Source organism: Rosa rugosa, chromosome 2 (assembly GCF_958449725.1).
Source record: "Rosa rugosa chromosome 2, drRosRugo1.1, whole genome shotgun sequence".
In the NCBI taxonomy this organism is placed as follows: Eukaryota; Viridiplantae; Streptophyta; class Magnoliopsida; order Rosales; family Rosaceae; genus Rosa; species Rosa rugosa.
The window spans coordinates 31,742,693-31,759,794 of NC_084821.1; the positions used below are offsets into that span (position 1 = coordinate 31,742,693).

At 36.4% G+C, this 17,102-nt stretch overlaps 1 long non-coding RNA gene across 1 annotated transcript; it reads right to left on the reverse strand.

Annotated features, from left to right (window-relative positions):
* Positions 1–15,939: 15,939 nt before the first annotated feature.
* Positions 15,940–17,102, reverse strand: LOC133732950 (uncharacterized). Its single transcript, XR_009857407.1, has 2 exons — positions 16,582–17,102; positions 15,940–16,330 (listed from the first exon to the last, which is right to left on the reverse strand). It is a non-coding gene; the product is annotated as an uncharacterized LOC133732950 (long non-coding RNA).

The following is a 17,102-nucleotide window of genomic DNA, read 5'->3' on the forward strand; positions in this document are numbered from 1 at the left end:
TTTGTAGAGGAAATAGACTCTATCAGTTATTTATTTCCTCATAGTTGCTCATGGATTTTGTGAGATTCAAAAATTTGAAATTGAAAATCGATAAATTTGACATTAACCATCTATTTATAGTGTATTCATATGTATTGTGTAAAAAAATAAATAAATTGATCCGCATATAATTCGGCTATCATCAGAAAGGTTACCATATATAACACAAAATTTCCCCGCCGATTCCTTCTACTTGAGCCTCTCGATCTGTCATTATCCCTCATTAAATAAAACGGTCAACCCTTTATGGGCTTATATTTCCCTAAAGAGAGCTGAACCATGAGGAGATAAAATTCTCAAAATTTTTACATCAGTTGATATAGCTTATACCCACAAGAATGTAAGAGCTGACAGATCGAAAAAAAAAGCTGGGAATGAGCGGTTATGAGCATATTAGTTTTATGTGGTATCTAGGATTTAGGGTTGACCGAGTAGATCGATACTCAAACGACGACGAAAATAGTTCACCATAACCATTTCTTCTTATATTGATAATATCCAACGGTCGATTTTGATAAAGTCTATTTCCTTCACATAGTTGCTCGTGGAAGGTACACTTATCGATACAGCTAATAGACAAGTTAAATCGCATTATAGACATGTAAGATTTTGTGCGATTCAAAAATTTGAAATTGGAAATCGATAAATTTGATATTAACCATCTCTTTATAGTGTATTCATATGTATTGTGTAAAAAAAAAAAAAAAAATGATCCGCCGTCATTTTGACATTAAACGAAGCAGTCAACCCTTTATATGCTTATATTTCCCTTAACAAAGCTGAATCATGAGGAGATAAACTTCTCGAAATTTTTACTATCCACGAGAGTGGAAGAGTTGACATATCAAAAAAAGAAGCTGGGATTGAGCGGTTATGAACATATTAGTTTTATGTGGTATTTAGGGTTTAGGGTTGATCTAGAAGATCGAGACCCAAACAACGACGAAAATAACTGAAATTTTCACCATAACCATTTCTTCTTATCATGATAACATCCAACAGTCGATTTTGATAAAGTCTATCTGCTCCACATAGTTGCTCATAGAAGGTATACTTTTTGATATATTTAATAAACAAATTAGACCGCATTAGCATATATGTAAGGATTTTGTGCGATTAAAAAATTTGAAATTGGAAATCGATAAATTTGACATTAACCATCTATTTATAGGAGTATTCGTATGTATTGTGTGAAAGAAAATAATCCGATCCGCCGTCATTTTGACATCAAACAAAGCGGTCAACCTTTTATGTGCTTATATTCCCGAAGGAGAGCTGAATCATGAGGAGATAAACTTCCAGAAATTTTTACATTAGTTGATATAGCTCATACCGAGAGTGTGAGAGCTGACAGATCGAAAAAAAGGAGTTTGGAATGAGTGGCTATGAGCATATTAGTTTTATATGGTATTTAGGGATTATGGTTGACCTAGTAGATCGAAATCCAAACGACGACAAAAACATATGAAATTTTGACAATTACCATTTCTTCTTATTATGATAACATCCAATGGTCGATTTTGATAAAGTCTATTTCCTCCACATTGTTGCTCATGAAGGATATACTTTTCAATACAACTAATAAACAAGTTAGACTACATTAGTAGACATGTTAAAAATTTGTGCGATTCAAAAATTTAAAATTGGGAATCGATAAATTTGACATTACCAATATATTTATAACTTATTCTGATTGAATTATGAGATTTTCTTCTTAAATTTCAATTGCAGCTCACATAGAATTTCAACTGCAGTTGGTAAATATCCACCAAACTAATAAATTAGAACAAAAATAATGAACGGGCCAACGTCCACTTAAAAATTAATTTAACAATTCATTTTTAATTTTCTTTTCCATTTTTGTTTGTCATGTTCTATTTAGTGTTTTTGGCAAACCAACAAAATTTTGAGGTAACAAAATAAAAAAGCAATTTACCCTTTGCGATAATACTTCTCTAAAGGGAGTTGAACCACGAGGAGATAAACTTCCGAAAATTTTTACAGTGGTTGATATAGCTCATACTCACTAGAGTGTGAGAGCTGACAGATAAAAAAAAAAGAAGTTGCGAATGAGCGGTGATGGACATATTAGTATTATGTGATATTTAGGGTTTAAGGTTGATCTAGTAGACAGAGACCCAAACGATGACAAAAACCGCTGAAATTTTGACCATAACCATTTATTCTTATCATATGAACATCCAAAGGTCGATTTTGATAAAATCTATTTCCTCCAACTTGTTGCTTATGGGTATATGGTTGACCATGTGAATCGATATTGAAATGATGACCTAATAAGGTAATTATTTTACCATCTATCTGATTTTGTGCTGTGGTTCTTTTTTTTTTATCCATGTAAAAAATCGGGACATTTATTTCCCCCTCATTCGGTTGTCCTTAAGGAAGTATACAAGCATTTATAAGGTTGACTACTTTGATCAATGTTGACTCTTTCTATATAGCGCAATAAATACAAGAGTAATGTTGACTCTTTCTATCCTCAATTTTGAATTTTTATATTCCATGTAAGTGTTGCTGCAAGAGGTGCTAAAACCGAATAAGTAATGAAGAGGTTATACCCGTGTTTTAATAAAAAAAGATATTCTGTAAACGGCCATTAAATAAGGTTGATTACATTGACCAAAGCCAAAACAACACTGAAATCGGCTGATTTGATAACAATATATATGGTCAGGGATGCGAAAAACTGTTTGCTTCCATATTATTATATTGGAAAGGTATTTGAACTTGTTATACAAATGAACTTGTTATTATATGGATTTTATTTGATCCAAAAATGATCAATTTAACAGCTTCTATCTATGTAGTTGTTGTATAGGAAGAGACGTATTCTTTAAATAAATAGGAAGAGGCCTATTATTTTTCATGTTTATACTCATTTCTGCTTATAGTATAGACATTAAAAGATTAGAATCTTAATTTTTTTTTTGTTTTTTTGTTGCACACTATTTATTTTCAGCCAGAGAGAAGCCCGCCTTCATCAAAAGATAAAATGCCGCCAAAAATTAGAGAATCCCGCCGAAACTTTCAACCAAACTTAAAATTTCCCACCCGTATATATCATTCTATCCCGAATAACCCAGTTAGTTCCACAGTTCCACTTCCTCGTCTCTGTCATCTCTTTGATTGCACAAAAGATTATCGCATATACGTCATCGGTTTTGGTGGTATTTCTCATCCTCTCATTCATTCCTCTGTATGCTAATTCTGTGTGGTAGGCTTAAGGATTGTGAGAAATCTGCATTTTGGAAAACGGAGAGTAGTCTTACATAGAATTGGGGGCTTCTTTCTGTCAAATTTGCAGTTACACGCTTGGGGAACCTAATTTGGGAGATTCCATTGATCCCATCTATTGCGTTTGCTCAAATTTGGTTTTGATTTCAATTACTACAGCAAAACCAAAGCGTCTCTGCCTCTCAAATCTCTCTTCTTCCCCTAGCTGTGGAATGTTAGAACTAATCAGTATATACGAACAGTATATATATAAAATCTAAATCACAAATTGAATATATAATAATTAATTGAAATCAAATAACTTTAATTCAAAATTTAATCACTAACTTGATCAGATAGAGGCCTGCGATGCAGTGACCTAAGACAGAAATTCGCCCCTACTTGTGCTGTAGTTTCGGACGTCTATCTAAAGGATACAACTATCTGGTACAAGTTCTTGCACAAGAACTTGACCCTGACGAATTCTACTTTATGTTTCTCAGAATAACTTTTTGGGGGGAGGAAGAAGAAGATCGATTGATTGATCAATGACGACCGAAGGTCGTCCTTATAAAGAACCCAAATCGAGGAGTTACGTCGGTTGCGTCGGCAGTTGTTTGACGTTGTTTGATTCCATCCGTTGCAACTGTTCGATTTTATCTGGAAATTGAACAGTAAATTACGCAAAAAAATAAAATCTTATTTTAGTCAAACCGAGCCCAAGAGCCCCAAGGCCCATCTTTGACTTATAAATATAAATATAAATATATGTATATATATTTATATTCCTATGGGAAGCCCAATAGGAAAGCCCACCGAAACCCACATTTTGGCTTGTTGCCCATTTAGTTCTTTACATGGGTGTGTCCTTAAAAAGGATATGATCCTTCAAAGTTTCTTCCATGTGGGACTAGAGTCCCACAAGTTCCAACAATACCCCACATTTTCTATTCAAACCCTAATAATACCCCACATTTGAATAGAAAATAAGAGTTCGAATTGGGAACTCATCGTTATTTCGGAGAATGTTGATAGGATATGCATCGGAATAGGTGTCTTTTGGACTTGAACCTTTCGTAGTGAATACTTATAGGATTTACTTTGTGAAGTAGTGAACTCAAGTCTTGAACTATTCACGTTTTGTAGTAAATCAAGGCAACAAGTATCACACATATCATATCGAGACATAGTTCAAATTCTTACGGTTGTGTTCATTTTGGTCCTGAACAACTCCTTACTTCATGAGAGTTTTAGAGAACTTAGCCATGTCGGTTCTCATAGATGCGACCCCACATCAGTCTCATATAGGTAATGCCAATTAAGAATAGTCAGTACTATCCCACTTAAAAAGCTATTAGCATTATTAAGAATATATGTTAATATTCATCCCTCAACCGTCAACGGAAAACACACTATGTTTCATCTTAGGAATGAGCATATATGTGTGTGTGATGCATCTTGAGTCTTCCCCAACTAGTTTGCCTATTGAACCTAGACCATGGGATCTCCAATGTTGCTAGGTTAGGTTTCCGCCAAGTATTGACTCATTGTATTGGCTTTAAGCCCATTCCCCTCGATGTAAATAGAACTTGCTCTCTATTAAGGCCTTTAGTCAAAGGATCCGCTATATTCTCCTTTGATTTTACATAGTCAATGGAAATAATTCCATTTTTGAGCAAGTCTCTAATTGTTTTGTGACGTCGCCTTATATGCCTCGATTTTCCATTGTAGATTTGGTTCTTTGCTCTTGTAAGAGCAGCCATGCTATCACAATGTATGCAAATGGCAGTAACAGGCTTTGGCCACAATGGAATACCTTCTAAGAAATTTTTGAGCCATTCCGCTTCTTCGGCGGCTTTGTCTAAGGCTACAAATTCTGCTTCCATAGTTGAGCGTGTATTCACAGTTTGTTTTGATGATTTCCAAGATACGGCTGCACCTCCAAGTGTAAATATGTATCCACTTGTGGACTTACTTTCCGAATTATTGGAAATCCAATTTGCATCACAATACCCTTCTATCACGGGAGGATATTTGGTATAGTGCAACCCATAGTTTAATGTATGCTTTAGGTATCGTAATACTCTCACTAAGGCAATCCAATGTTCTTTTCCAGGATTGCTTGAGTATCTACTAAGGCGACTTAAACTATATGCCAAATCCGGTCTTGTACAATTCATTATGTACATTAAGCTTCCAAGAACTTGTGTATACTCCAATTGAGACACACTATCACCTTGATTTTTCTTAAGATGACTAGAGGGATCAAATGGAGTAACCACCGGTCTATCATCATAATGTCCAAATTTTCTAAGGACCTTTTCTACATAATGAGATTGAGTAAGTATGTAACCATCCGAATTCCTTTGAATTCGAATACCAAGAATCACATCCGCAATTCCCATATCTTTCATATCAAATGAGGAATGCAACATTTTCTTTGTTTGATTTATTACATCCTTACTTGTTCCCATAATGAGCATGTCGTCCACATATAAGCATACAATGACAAATGCGTTTCTACATTCTTTAACATAGACACATTTGTCACATTCATTAATTTTGAATCCATTTGATAATAGTGTATTATCAAATTTCTCATGCCATTGCTTGGGAGCTTGTTTAAGTCCGTAAAGTGACTTAATCAATTTACAAACTTTATTTTCTTGACCTTTAATAACAAACCCTTCAGGTTGTTCCATGTAGATTTCTTCATCTAGTTCGCCATTTAAAAATGCGGTTTTCACATCCATTTGGTGTATTTCCAAATTGTGTACAGCCGCTATAGCAATTAAAGTTCGTATTGACGTAATTCTTGTCACTGGCGAATAAGTGTCGAAAAAATCTACACCTTCTTTTTGACGATACCCTTTAGCTACTATACGAGCTTTATATTTTTCTATGGTACCATCAGGTCTCATCTTTCTTTTAAAAATCCATTTATGGCCTATTGGTTTATGTCCAGGAGGCAAATCAACCAATGTCCAAGTGTTATTTTGTATAATGGATTCCACTTCATTTTGAATAGCCTCTTTCCAATAAGGTGCTTCCGATGATTCCATGGCAGCCTTATATGTTTGAGGTTCTCCTTCAAGATTAAAGGTCATAAATTCGGGTCCAAACTCTTTAGCAATCTTTCCACGTTTACTTCTCCTTGGTTCTAGAATTTCTTCTTGAACAGTAGAAGTATTATTTTCACCAATTTCTGCACTTTTGTTTAACTCATTTTGAGGCAATGTATCTTCATACGTTCTTTTCCTTGGATTTGTCCTATCCTTGTAAGGAAAATTGTCCTCAAAGAATTCTGCTTCAGCAGATTCTATGATTGTGTTTATGCTTATATCAGAAATATCGGATTTGTAAACCAAAAATCTATATGCAACACTATTATTGGCAGGGCCAATATATATGCAATCTATTGTTTTTGGTCCAAGTTTAGTTCTCTTTGGAAAGGGAACTTGAACTTTAGCAAGACAACCCCACACTTTCATAGTTTTATAAGTAGGCAATCTTCCTTTCCATAGTTCATAAGGAGATTGATCACTTAGTTTATGAGGAATCCTATTTAATATCATATTTGCAGTAAGCAAAGCCTCTCCCCACAGATTATGTGGTACTCCCGAACTAATTAACATTGAATTTATCATATTCTTCAAGGTTCTATTCTTTCGTTCGGCTACTCCATTTTGTTGTGGAGTATATGGAGCTGTAGTTTGATGCACAATGCCATGAGAGGAACAAAATTCTGCAAAGTCTTTGGATTCATATTCTCCACCTCTATCAGACCTTAGAATTTTTATTATTTTCTCAAGTTGATTCTCAACTTCAGCTTTATATGTTTTGAACATATTTAAAGCCTCATCTTTGCTATGTATCAAATATACATAACAATATTTACTGCAATCATCTATAAATGATATATAATAGTTCTTTCCTCCACGAGTTGGAGTTGATTTAAAATCACACAAATCACTATGGATTAAACCAAGTACTTCATTGGATTTCTCTACAGATTTGTGAGAGTGACCTGCATATTTTGATTCAATGCAGATTTCACACTTAGTCATATTATTCATTGAACACTTTGGCAGCATGTCTAAATTTACCATTCTTTGTAAAGAACGAAAATTAACATGGCCTAATCTAGAATGCCATAAGGAAGAGGACTCAACCATGTACATAGAAGCAGCGCTAGTGCCTGCATTATTATTATTAATAGCTGCAGCCATAGTAGGTACAACATTTAGTTTAAAGAGCCCTTCACTAAGGTAACCCTTTCCTACATACATCCCACCCTTGGTGAGTACAAATTTGTCAGATTCGAACACTAGTTTGAATCCCTTGTTACTTAGAACAGGACCAGACACTAGGTTCTTACATATTTCAGGTACATGAAGTACATTAGTAAGTACAAGTTCTTTTCCAGAAGTGAATTTCAGAATCACCTTCCCTTTTCCTTCAACTTTGGCAGTTGTGGCATTCCCCATGAACAAAGGTTCTCCTTCCTTGATTGGCTGGTATGAAGTGAATATCTCCCTTGCAGAGCATACGTGCATTGAAGCACCAGTATCAATCCACCAATCAGTTGTATTAGTGACCAGATTTGCTGCAGAAACCACTCCAATGAATTGATTTTCAGTTCCAGCAAGGTTTGCTTGGTTGTTGGAATTTCCAGAACCACCACCTCCTTGATCTTTCTTGAAGTGACATTCTTTTTCTCTATGCCCTGGTTTACCACACACCCAACATCCACCAGTTTGTGGCTTTTTGAAAGCTTTGGTCTTTTGTGGGGCGAGTGACTTCTTGGCAGCAGCAAGAGTTGGTTTGGCAGCAGCATTCTTGCCTTTGTTTTTCTGAAACTTGGCCTTTGATGGACTTCCTCCAATCATGTTTGCGTTTGGCTCCATAGAAGTAGCATCAGCCCTTTCATTCTTCCGGTGATCCTCTTCAACACGAAGTTTCAGAACCAATTGCTCAAAATTCATGTCCTCAGTTAGATGTTTCAGATAAACTTTGAAATCTTTCCATGAAGGAGGTAACTTTTCAATAACAGAACCAACAAGAAAATTCGAGTTCAGTCCCATACCTTCTTCATCTAACTCATGAACAATGACTTGAAGTTCCTCCACTTGCTTGACAACAGACTTGGCATCGACCATCTTGTAATTCAGAAACTTGCCAATGACAAACTTCTTTGAACAAGCAACTTCAGTCTTGTATTTGTTGTCCAACGACTCCCATAATTCCTTTGCTGTTTTGAATGATGAATAAATATCGTACAAGGAATCGTCTAAGGCATTGAGAATGTAATTCCTGCACAGAAACTCATTGCTCGCCCAGGCAACAATGGCCTTCTGATTTTCGACCTTTTGAGCATCAGTTGGAACATTCTCTCCATCTCCTTCGGGAAGATCCTTTGGAGCCTCGGTTGTGAGAACATCTGCCACATGAAGAGTTGTCAAATAGAACAACATCTTCTGTTGCCAACGTTTGAAATCCGAACCCTTGAATTTCTCAGGTTTCTCCACATGATTCTTCATAGTAGATACCGATTGATCCATTGAATATTTCTGTCTTAGATTGTTAGAACTAATCAGTATATACGAACAGTATATATATAAAATCTAAATCACAAATTGAATATATAATAATTAATTGAAATCAAATAACTTTAATTCAAAATTTAATCACTAACTTGATCAGATAGAGGCCTGCGATGCAGTGACCTAAGACAGAAATTCGCCCCTACTTGTGCTGTAGTTTCGGACGTCTATCTAGAGGATACAACTATCTGGTACAACAAGAACTTGACCCTGACGAATTCTACTTTATGTTTCTCAGAATAACTTTTTGGGGGGAGGAAGAAGAAGATCGATTGATTGATCAATGACGACCGAAGGTCGTCCTTATAAAGAACCCAAATCGAGGAGTTACGTCGGTTGCGTCGGCAGTTGTTTGACGTTGTTTGATTCCATCCGTTGCAACTGTTCGATTTTATCTGGAAATTGAACAGTAAATTACGCAAAAAAATAAAATCTTATTTTAGTCAAACCGAGCCCAAGAGCCCCAAGGCCCATCTTTGACTTATAAATATAAATATAAATATATGTATATATATTTATATTCCTATGGGAAGCCCAATAGGAAAGCCCACCGAAACCCACATTTTGGCTTGTTGCCCATTTAGTTCTTTACATGGGTGTGTCCTTAAAAAGGATATGATCCTTCAAAGTTTCTTCCATGTGGGACTAGAGTCCCACAAGTTCCAACAATACCCCACATTTTCTATTCAAACCCTAATAATACCCCACATTTGAATAGAAAATAAGAGTTCGAATTGGGAACTCATCGTTATTTCGGAGAATGTTGATAGGATATGCATCGGAATAGGTGTCTTTTGGACTTGAACCTTTCGTAGTGAATACTTATAGGATTTACTTTGTGAAGTAGTGAACTCAAGTCTTGAACTATTCACGTTTTGTAGTAAATCAAGGCAACAAGTATCACACATATCATATCGAGACATAGTTCAAATTCTTACGGTTGTGTTCATTTTGGTCCTGAACAACTCCTTACTTCATGAGAGTTTTAGAGAACTTAGCCATGTCGGTTCTCATAGATGCGACCCCACATCAGTCTCATATAGGTAATGCCAATTAAGAATAGTCAGTACTATCCCACTTAAAAAGCTATTAGCATTATTAAGAATATATGTTAATATTCATCCCTCAACCGTCAACGGAAAACACACTATGTTTCATCTTAGGAATGAGCATATATGTGTGTGTGATGCATCTTGAGTCTTCCCCAACTAGTTTGCCTATTGAACCTAGACCATGGGATCTCCAATGTTGCTAGGTTAGGTTTCCGCCAAGTATTGACTCATTGTATTGGCTTTAAGCCCATTCCCCTCGATGTAAATAGAACTTGCTCTCTATTAAGGCCTTTAGTCAAAGGATCCGCTATATTCTCCTTTGATTTTACATAGTCAATGGAAATAATTCCATTTTTGAGCAAGTCTCTAATTGTTTTGTGACGTCGCCTTATATGCCTCGATTTTCCATTGTAGATTTGGTTCTTTGCTCTTGTAAGAGCAGCCATGCTATCACAATGTATGCAAATGGCAGTAACAGGCTTTGGCCACAATGGAATACCTTCTAAGAAATTTTTGAGCCATTCCGCTTCTTCGGCGGCTTTGTCTAAGGCTACAAATTCTGCTTCCATAGTTGAGCGTGTATTCACAGTTTGTTTTGATGATTTCCAAGATACGGCTGCACCTCCAAGTGTAAATATGTATCCACTTGTGGACTTACTTTCCGAATTATTGGAAATCCAATTTGCATCACAATACCCTTCTATCACGGGAGGATATTTGGTATAGTGCAACCCATAGTTTAATGTATGCTTTAGGTATCGTAATACTCTCACTAAGGCAATCCAATGTTCTTTTCCAGGATTGCTTGAGTATCTACTAAGGCGACTTAAACTATATGCCAAATCCGGTCTTGTACAATTCATTATGTACATTAAGCTTCCAAGAACTTGTGTATACTCCAATTGAGACACACTATCACCTTGATTTTTCTTAAGATGACTAGAGGGATCAAATGGAGTAACCACCGGTCTATCATCATAATGTCCAAATTTTCTAAGGACCTTTTCTACATAATGAGATTGAGTAAGTATGTAACCATCCGAATTCCTTTGAATTCGAATACCAAGAATCACATCCGCAATTCCCATATCTTTCATATCAAATGAGGAATGCAACATTTTCTTTGTTTGATTTATTACATCCTTACTTGTTCCCATAATGAGCATGTCGTCCACATATAAGCATACAATGACAAATGCGTTTCTACATTCTTTAACATAGACACATTTGTCACATTCATTAATTTTGAATCCATTTGATAATAGTGTATTATCAAATTTCTCATGCCATTGCTTGGGAGCTTGTTTAAGTCCGTAAAGTGACTTAATCAATTTACAAACTTTATTTTCTTGACCTTTAATAACAAACCCTTCAGGTTGTTCCATGTAGATTTCTTCATCTAGTTCGCCATTTAAAAATGCGGTTTTCACATCCATTTGGTGTATTTCCAAATTGTGTACAGCCGCTATAGCAATTAAAGTTCGTATTGACGTAATTCTTGTCACTGGCGAATAAGTGTCGAAAAAATCTACACCTTCTTTTTGACGATACCCTTTAGCTACTATACGAGCTTTATATTTTTCTATGGTACCATCAGGTCTCATCTTTCTTTTAAAAATCCATTTATGGCCTATTGGTTTATGTCCAGGAGGCAAATCAACCAATGTCCAAGTGTTATTTTGTATAATGGATTCCACTTCATTTTGAATAGCCTCTTTCCAATAAGGTGCTTCCGATGATTCCATGGCAGCCTTATATGTTTGAGGTTCTCCTTCAAGATTAAAGGTCATAAATTCGGGTCCAAACTCTTTAGCAATCTTTCCACGTTTACTTCTCCTTGGTTCTAGAATTTCTTCTTGAACAGTAGAAGTATTATTTTCACCAATTTCTGCACTTTTGTTTAACTCATTTTGAGGCAATGTATCTTCATACGTTCTTTTCCTTGGATTTGTCCTATCCTTGTAAGGAAAATTGTCCTCAAAGAATTCTGCTTCAGCAGATTCTATGATTGTGTTTATGCTTATATCAGAAATATCGGATTTGTAAACCAAAAATCTATATGCAACACTATTATTGGCAGGGCCAATATATATGCAATCTATTGTTTTTGGTCCAAGTTTAGTTCTCTTTGGAAAGGGAACTTGAACTTTAGCAAGACAACCCCACACTTTCATAGTTTTATAAGTAGGCAATCTTCCTTTCCATAGTTCATAAGGAGATTGATCACTTAGTTTATGAGGAATCCTATTTAATATCATATTTGCAGTAAGCAAAGCCTCTCCCCACAGATTATGTGGTACTCCCGAACTAATTAACATTGAATTTATCATATTCTTCAAGGTTCTATTCTTTCGTTCGGCTACTCCATTTTGTTGTGGAGTATATGGAGCTGTAGTTTGATGCACAATGCCATGAGAGGAACAAAATTCTGCAAAGTCTTTGGATTCATATTCTCCACCTCTATCAGACCTTAGAATTTTTATTATTTTCTCAAGTTGATTCTCAACTTCAGCTTTATATGTTTTGAACATATTTAAAGCCTCATCTTTGCTATGTATCAAATATACATAACAATATTTACTGCAATCATCTATAAATGATATATAATAGTTCTTTCCTCCACGAGTTGGAGTTGATTTAAAATCACACAAATCACTATGGATTAAACCAAGTACTTCATTGGATTTCTCTACAGATTTGTGAGAGTGACCTGCATATTTTGATTCAATGCAGATTTCACACTTAGTCATATTATTCATTGAACACTTTGGCAGCATGTCTAAATTTACCATTCTTTGTAAAGAACGAAAATTAACATGGCCTAATCTAGAATGCCATAAGGAAGAGGACTCAACCATGTACATAGAAGCAGCGCTAGTGCCTGCATTATTATTATTAATAGCTGCAGCCATAGTAGGTACAACATTTAGTTTAAAGAGCCCTTCACTAAGGTAACCCTTTCCTACATACATCCCACCCTTGGTGAGTACAAATTTGTCAGATTCGAACACTAGTTTGAATCCCTTGTTACTTAGAACAGGACCAGACACTAGGTTCTTACATATTTCAGGTACATGAAGTACATTAGTAAGTACAAGTTCTTTTCCAGAAGTGAATTTCAGAATCACCTTCCCTTTTCCTTCAACTTTGGCAGTTGTGGCATTCCCCATGAACAAAGGTTCTCCTTCCTTGATTGGCTGGTATGAAGTGAATATCTCCCTTGCAGAGCATACGTGCATTGAAGCACCAGTATCAATCCACCAATCAGTTGTATTAGTGACCAGATTTGCTGCAGAAACCACTCCAATGAATTGATTTTCAGTTCCAGCAAGGTTTGCTTGGTTGTTGGAATTTCCAGAACCACCACCTCCTTGATCTTTCTTGAAGTGACATTCTTTTTCTCTATGCCCTGGTTTACCACACACCCAACATCCACCAGTTTGTGGCTTTTTGAAAGCTTTGGTCTTTTGTGGGGCGAGTGACTTCTTGGCAGCAGCAAGAGTTGGTTTGGCAGCAGCATTCTTGCCTTTGTTTTTCTGAAACTTGGCCTTTGATGGACTTCCTCCAATCATGTTTGCGTTTGGCTCCATAGAAGTAGCATCAGCCCTTTCATTCTTCCGGTGATCCTCTTCAACACGAAGTTTCAGAACCAATTGCTCAAAATTCATGTCCTCAGTTAGATGTTTCAGATAAACTTTGAAATCTTTCCATGAAGGAGGTAACTTTTCAATAACAGAACCAACAAGAAAATTCGAGTTCAGTCCCATACCTTCTTCATCTAACTCATGAACAATGACTTGAAGTTCCTCCACTTGCTTGACAACAGACTTGGCATCGACCATCTTGTAATTCAGAAACTTGCCAATGACAAACTTCTTTGAACAAGCAACTTCAGTCTTGTATTTGTTGTCCAACGACTCCCATAATTCCTTTGCTGTTTTGAATGATGAATAAATATCGTACAAGGAATCGTCTAAGGCATTGAGAATGTAATTCCTGCACAGAAACTCATTGCTCGCCCAGGCAACAATGGCCTTCTGATTTTCGACCTTTTGAGCATCAGTTGGAACATTCTCTCCATCTCCTTCGGGAAGATCCTTTGGAGCCTCGGTTGTGAGAACATCTGCCACATGAAGAGTTGTCAAATAGAACAACATCTTCTGTTGCCAACGTTTGAAATCCGAACCCTTGAATTTCTCAGGTTTCTCCACATGATTCTTCATAGTAGATACCGATTGATCCATTGAATATTTCTGTCTTAGATTGTTAGAACTAATCAGTATATACGAACAGTATATATATAAAATCTAAATCACAAATTGAATATATAATAATTAATTGAAATCAAATAACTTTAATTCAAAATTTAATCACTAACTTGATCAGATAGAGGCCTGCGATGCAGTGACCTAAGACAGAAATTCGCCCCTACTTGTGCTGTAGTTTCGGACGTCTATCTAGAGGATACAACTATCTGGTACAACAAGAACTTGACCCTGACGAATTCTACTTTATGTTTCTCAGAATAACTTTTTGGGGGGAGGAAGAAGAAGATCGATTGATTGATCAATGACGACCGAAGGTCGTCCTTATAAAGAACCCAAATCGAGGAGTTACGTCGGTTGCGTCGGCAGTTGTTTGACGTTGTTTGATTCCATCCGTTGCAACTGTTCGATTTTATCTGGAAATTGAACAGTAAATTACGCAAAAAAATAAAATCTTATTTTAGTCAAACCGAGCCCAAGAGCCCCAAGGCCCATCTTTGACTTATAAATATAAATATAAATATATGTATATATATTTATATTCCTATGGGAAGCCCAATAGGAAAGCCCACCGAAACCCACATTTTGGCTTGTTGCCCATTTAGTTCTTTACATGGGTGTGTCCTTAAAAAGGATATGATCCTTCAAAATTTCTTCCATGTGGGACTAGAGTCCCACAAGTTCCAACATGGAATTCATAAATCTCTCTACAATCTGAAAATCCTTATTGGCTGAAATTGCAGGGATTTCAAATGTAATGGGATGTTGTCATGGTGGGCTCAGTAAGTTTCGGAGATAGAAGGCACTCCTAGTTTCAGTCACTTCGAGGAATGATGTCTCAGATCTCTTGCCCCTCCCAAGGTACATTCCTAATATGTTCCAGAAATTGAGTTACTTGAGAAATGCATACAGGTGGACATGTTATGCTTTTGCTGCCAATTGTAGTAATGCTCTCTTATGAATACGAACGATATGATGTTGTCAGATCAATGATTTTGAACTCTGGATCAAGTGGACAGTTGTTTGTAAAATTCTAGGTGTTAGTTAAAATATGATATCTTTCTTGTACCTTTGCTCTTCTAATAGAAACTAGATTCCAGATGGCCACTTGTGTCTACATACTTGCCAAGCTATAAACTGATGGGTTCTCCAGCCTTTTTGTGTTCCTCTCGGTCCCCTGCAAGGCTCTAGGATTCTCCGAGGCAAACAAGATCAATTTTCCAAGAGATACAGAGTCACTTATGTAATAATCTATCTGCAATGTTTTACACGTCCTTATCGTCATCTCAAACCTGAAATCACTAGCTTCCCTTGTTCATTAGTTCTGCTTTTCACTTGGACTAGCAAGATTGTCCTCACTGAATTTTTCTTGTCTCTGACCTCTTCTGAGGTGTAAGTATAGCAGAGCTTTCTTGTATGTTGATTTTTTTCTTTCCCCTCCTAGTGAAAGTTAACTTGGCAAATATAAAAAGTAGATGGTTGTTTAAGAGGTTTCTTTTCCATGTTATACATTATGCGCCATGCAAATTTCTAATTTTCAAGGTTGAAAACCAACCTCATAGATGCTGGCCTTGAATTAAGTATCTCTAATTACAGTAATCGAACAGAAGCTAACAATGCAAATGTGTATGGGAAGGCAATCTAGGTTCCAATTGCACAAAGCTCAGTCTTCCTCAAGCTTGGATAGTACTGAGATCATATAGAGATACTTCAGTGAGAGCTCTTGCTCAGTGGAAACACGACTGATAAACAAAAGCAATGAACCAATCTGCTGCTACAATTCAACGAGGGAAAACTAATTTACAATTTTACATTCAATGATTGCAAATGGTAAAATGACATTAATGAAGAAAAAACTGATCTTGATTCCAAATATATTACAATTGTGAAATTTTTTTGATTATCCAGAAGACCAGCATGTAAAACCCAGATGTTTCTTAAGTAGAATATGCCATTAATAAGGAAAGAACGACTGCAATCGGAGAGGACTAAAAGTTGTCGGCTGGATCTTTGTTGGCTTTCAAGACAAAGCACCTGGGGCTACTGCCTGATCTTTGATGTGGTCATTTGTAGATTTGCTATACACTGGTCTGTAACTAAATTCCAAAATGATAATACATTAAGAGACATGCTACATCTGCATAAAGAATTGATAAGGTAAGTAATGAACTGAAGAGCCTCAGCAAAACTAAAGAGCTATTTTAACATGTAAAGAAGAGCAGTTTCTGTAATCAAATCCCTAATTGTTCAATTGCAATTGAAAAAAAGTCAAAAGCCTTGATAATGTGAAACTAAATAAGATCATAGGGAATCGAAATGAAGATGAAAAATTTGAAGATGGCTTTCATTTAACCAATATATAAACACTTTTGCATCATTGATGGTTACCTTCACCAACCAACTGACCGTCACCAACACGACGAATCCTTCAATCGGCTTCACTACTATGTCGGAGTCAACTGCAAATTCGAAACCCCCAATTTCAATTAAATTGTGAGATTGAATTGTACGGTTTCAATACAAAACTAACGCCGATGATCGACTTGGAACCTTTATATGATATTGGGGTTGTCGGGGTTAGCGAGAGGGAGAGGAGGACCGAGCTTCCACGAATCGGAGTCGGGAACTCCGCCGACGACGATGAAGTTGGGGAGGAGAGAGAGCCGAGAAGAAGGTTGATGCCCGAGAAGTGGAGAGCGCTTGAGGATTCTGGAGTGGGAGAGAGGGTCGAAGGCGAATGACTGTTGTTCTTGGAGAGAGAGCGTCCAGATCGAATTCGAAGGTGTATGGTTAAACTTTGTTTGATTTACTGCCTTTCTCAGTTTTTGGTCTTCCGCATTTTTCTTGTTCACCAACTCCTATCCACTAACGCCGTCCATTAATTTTGGCATCACGTGTGCAGCACATGG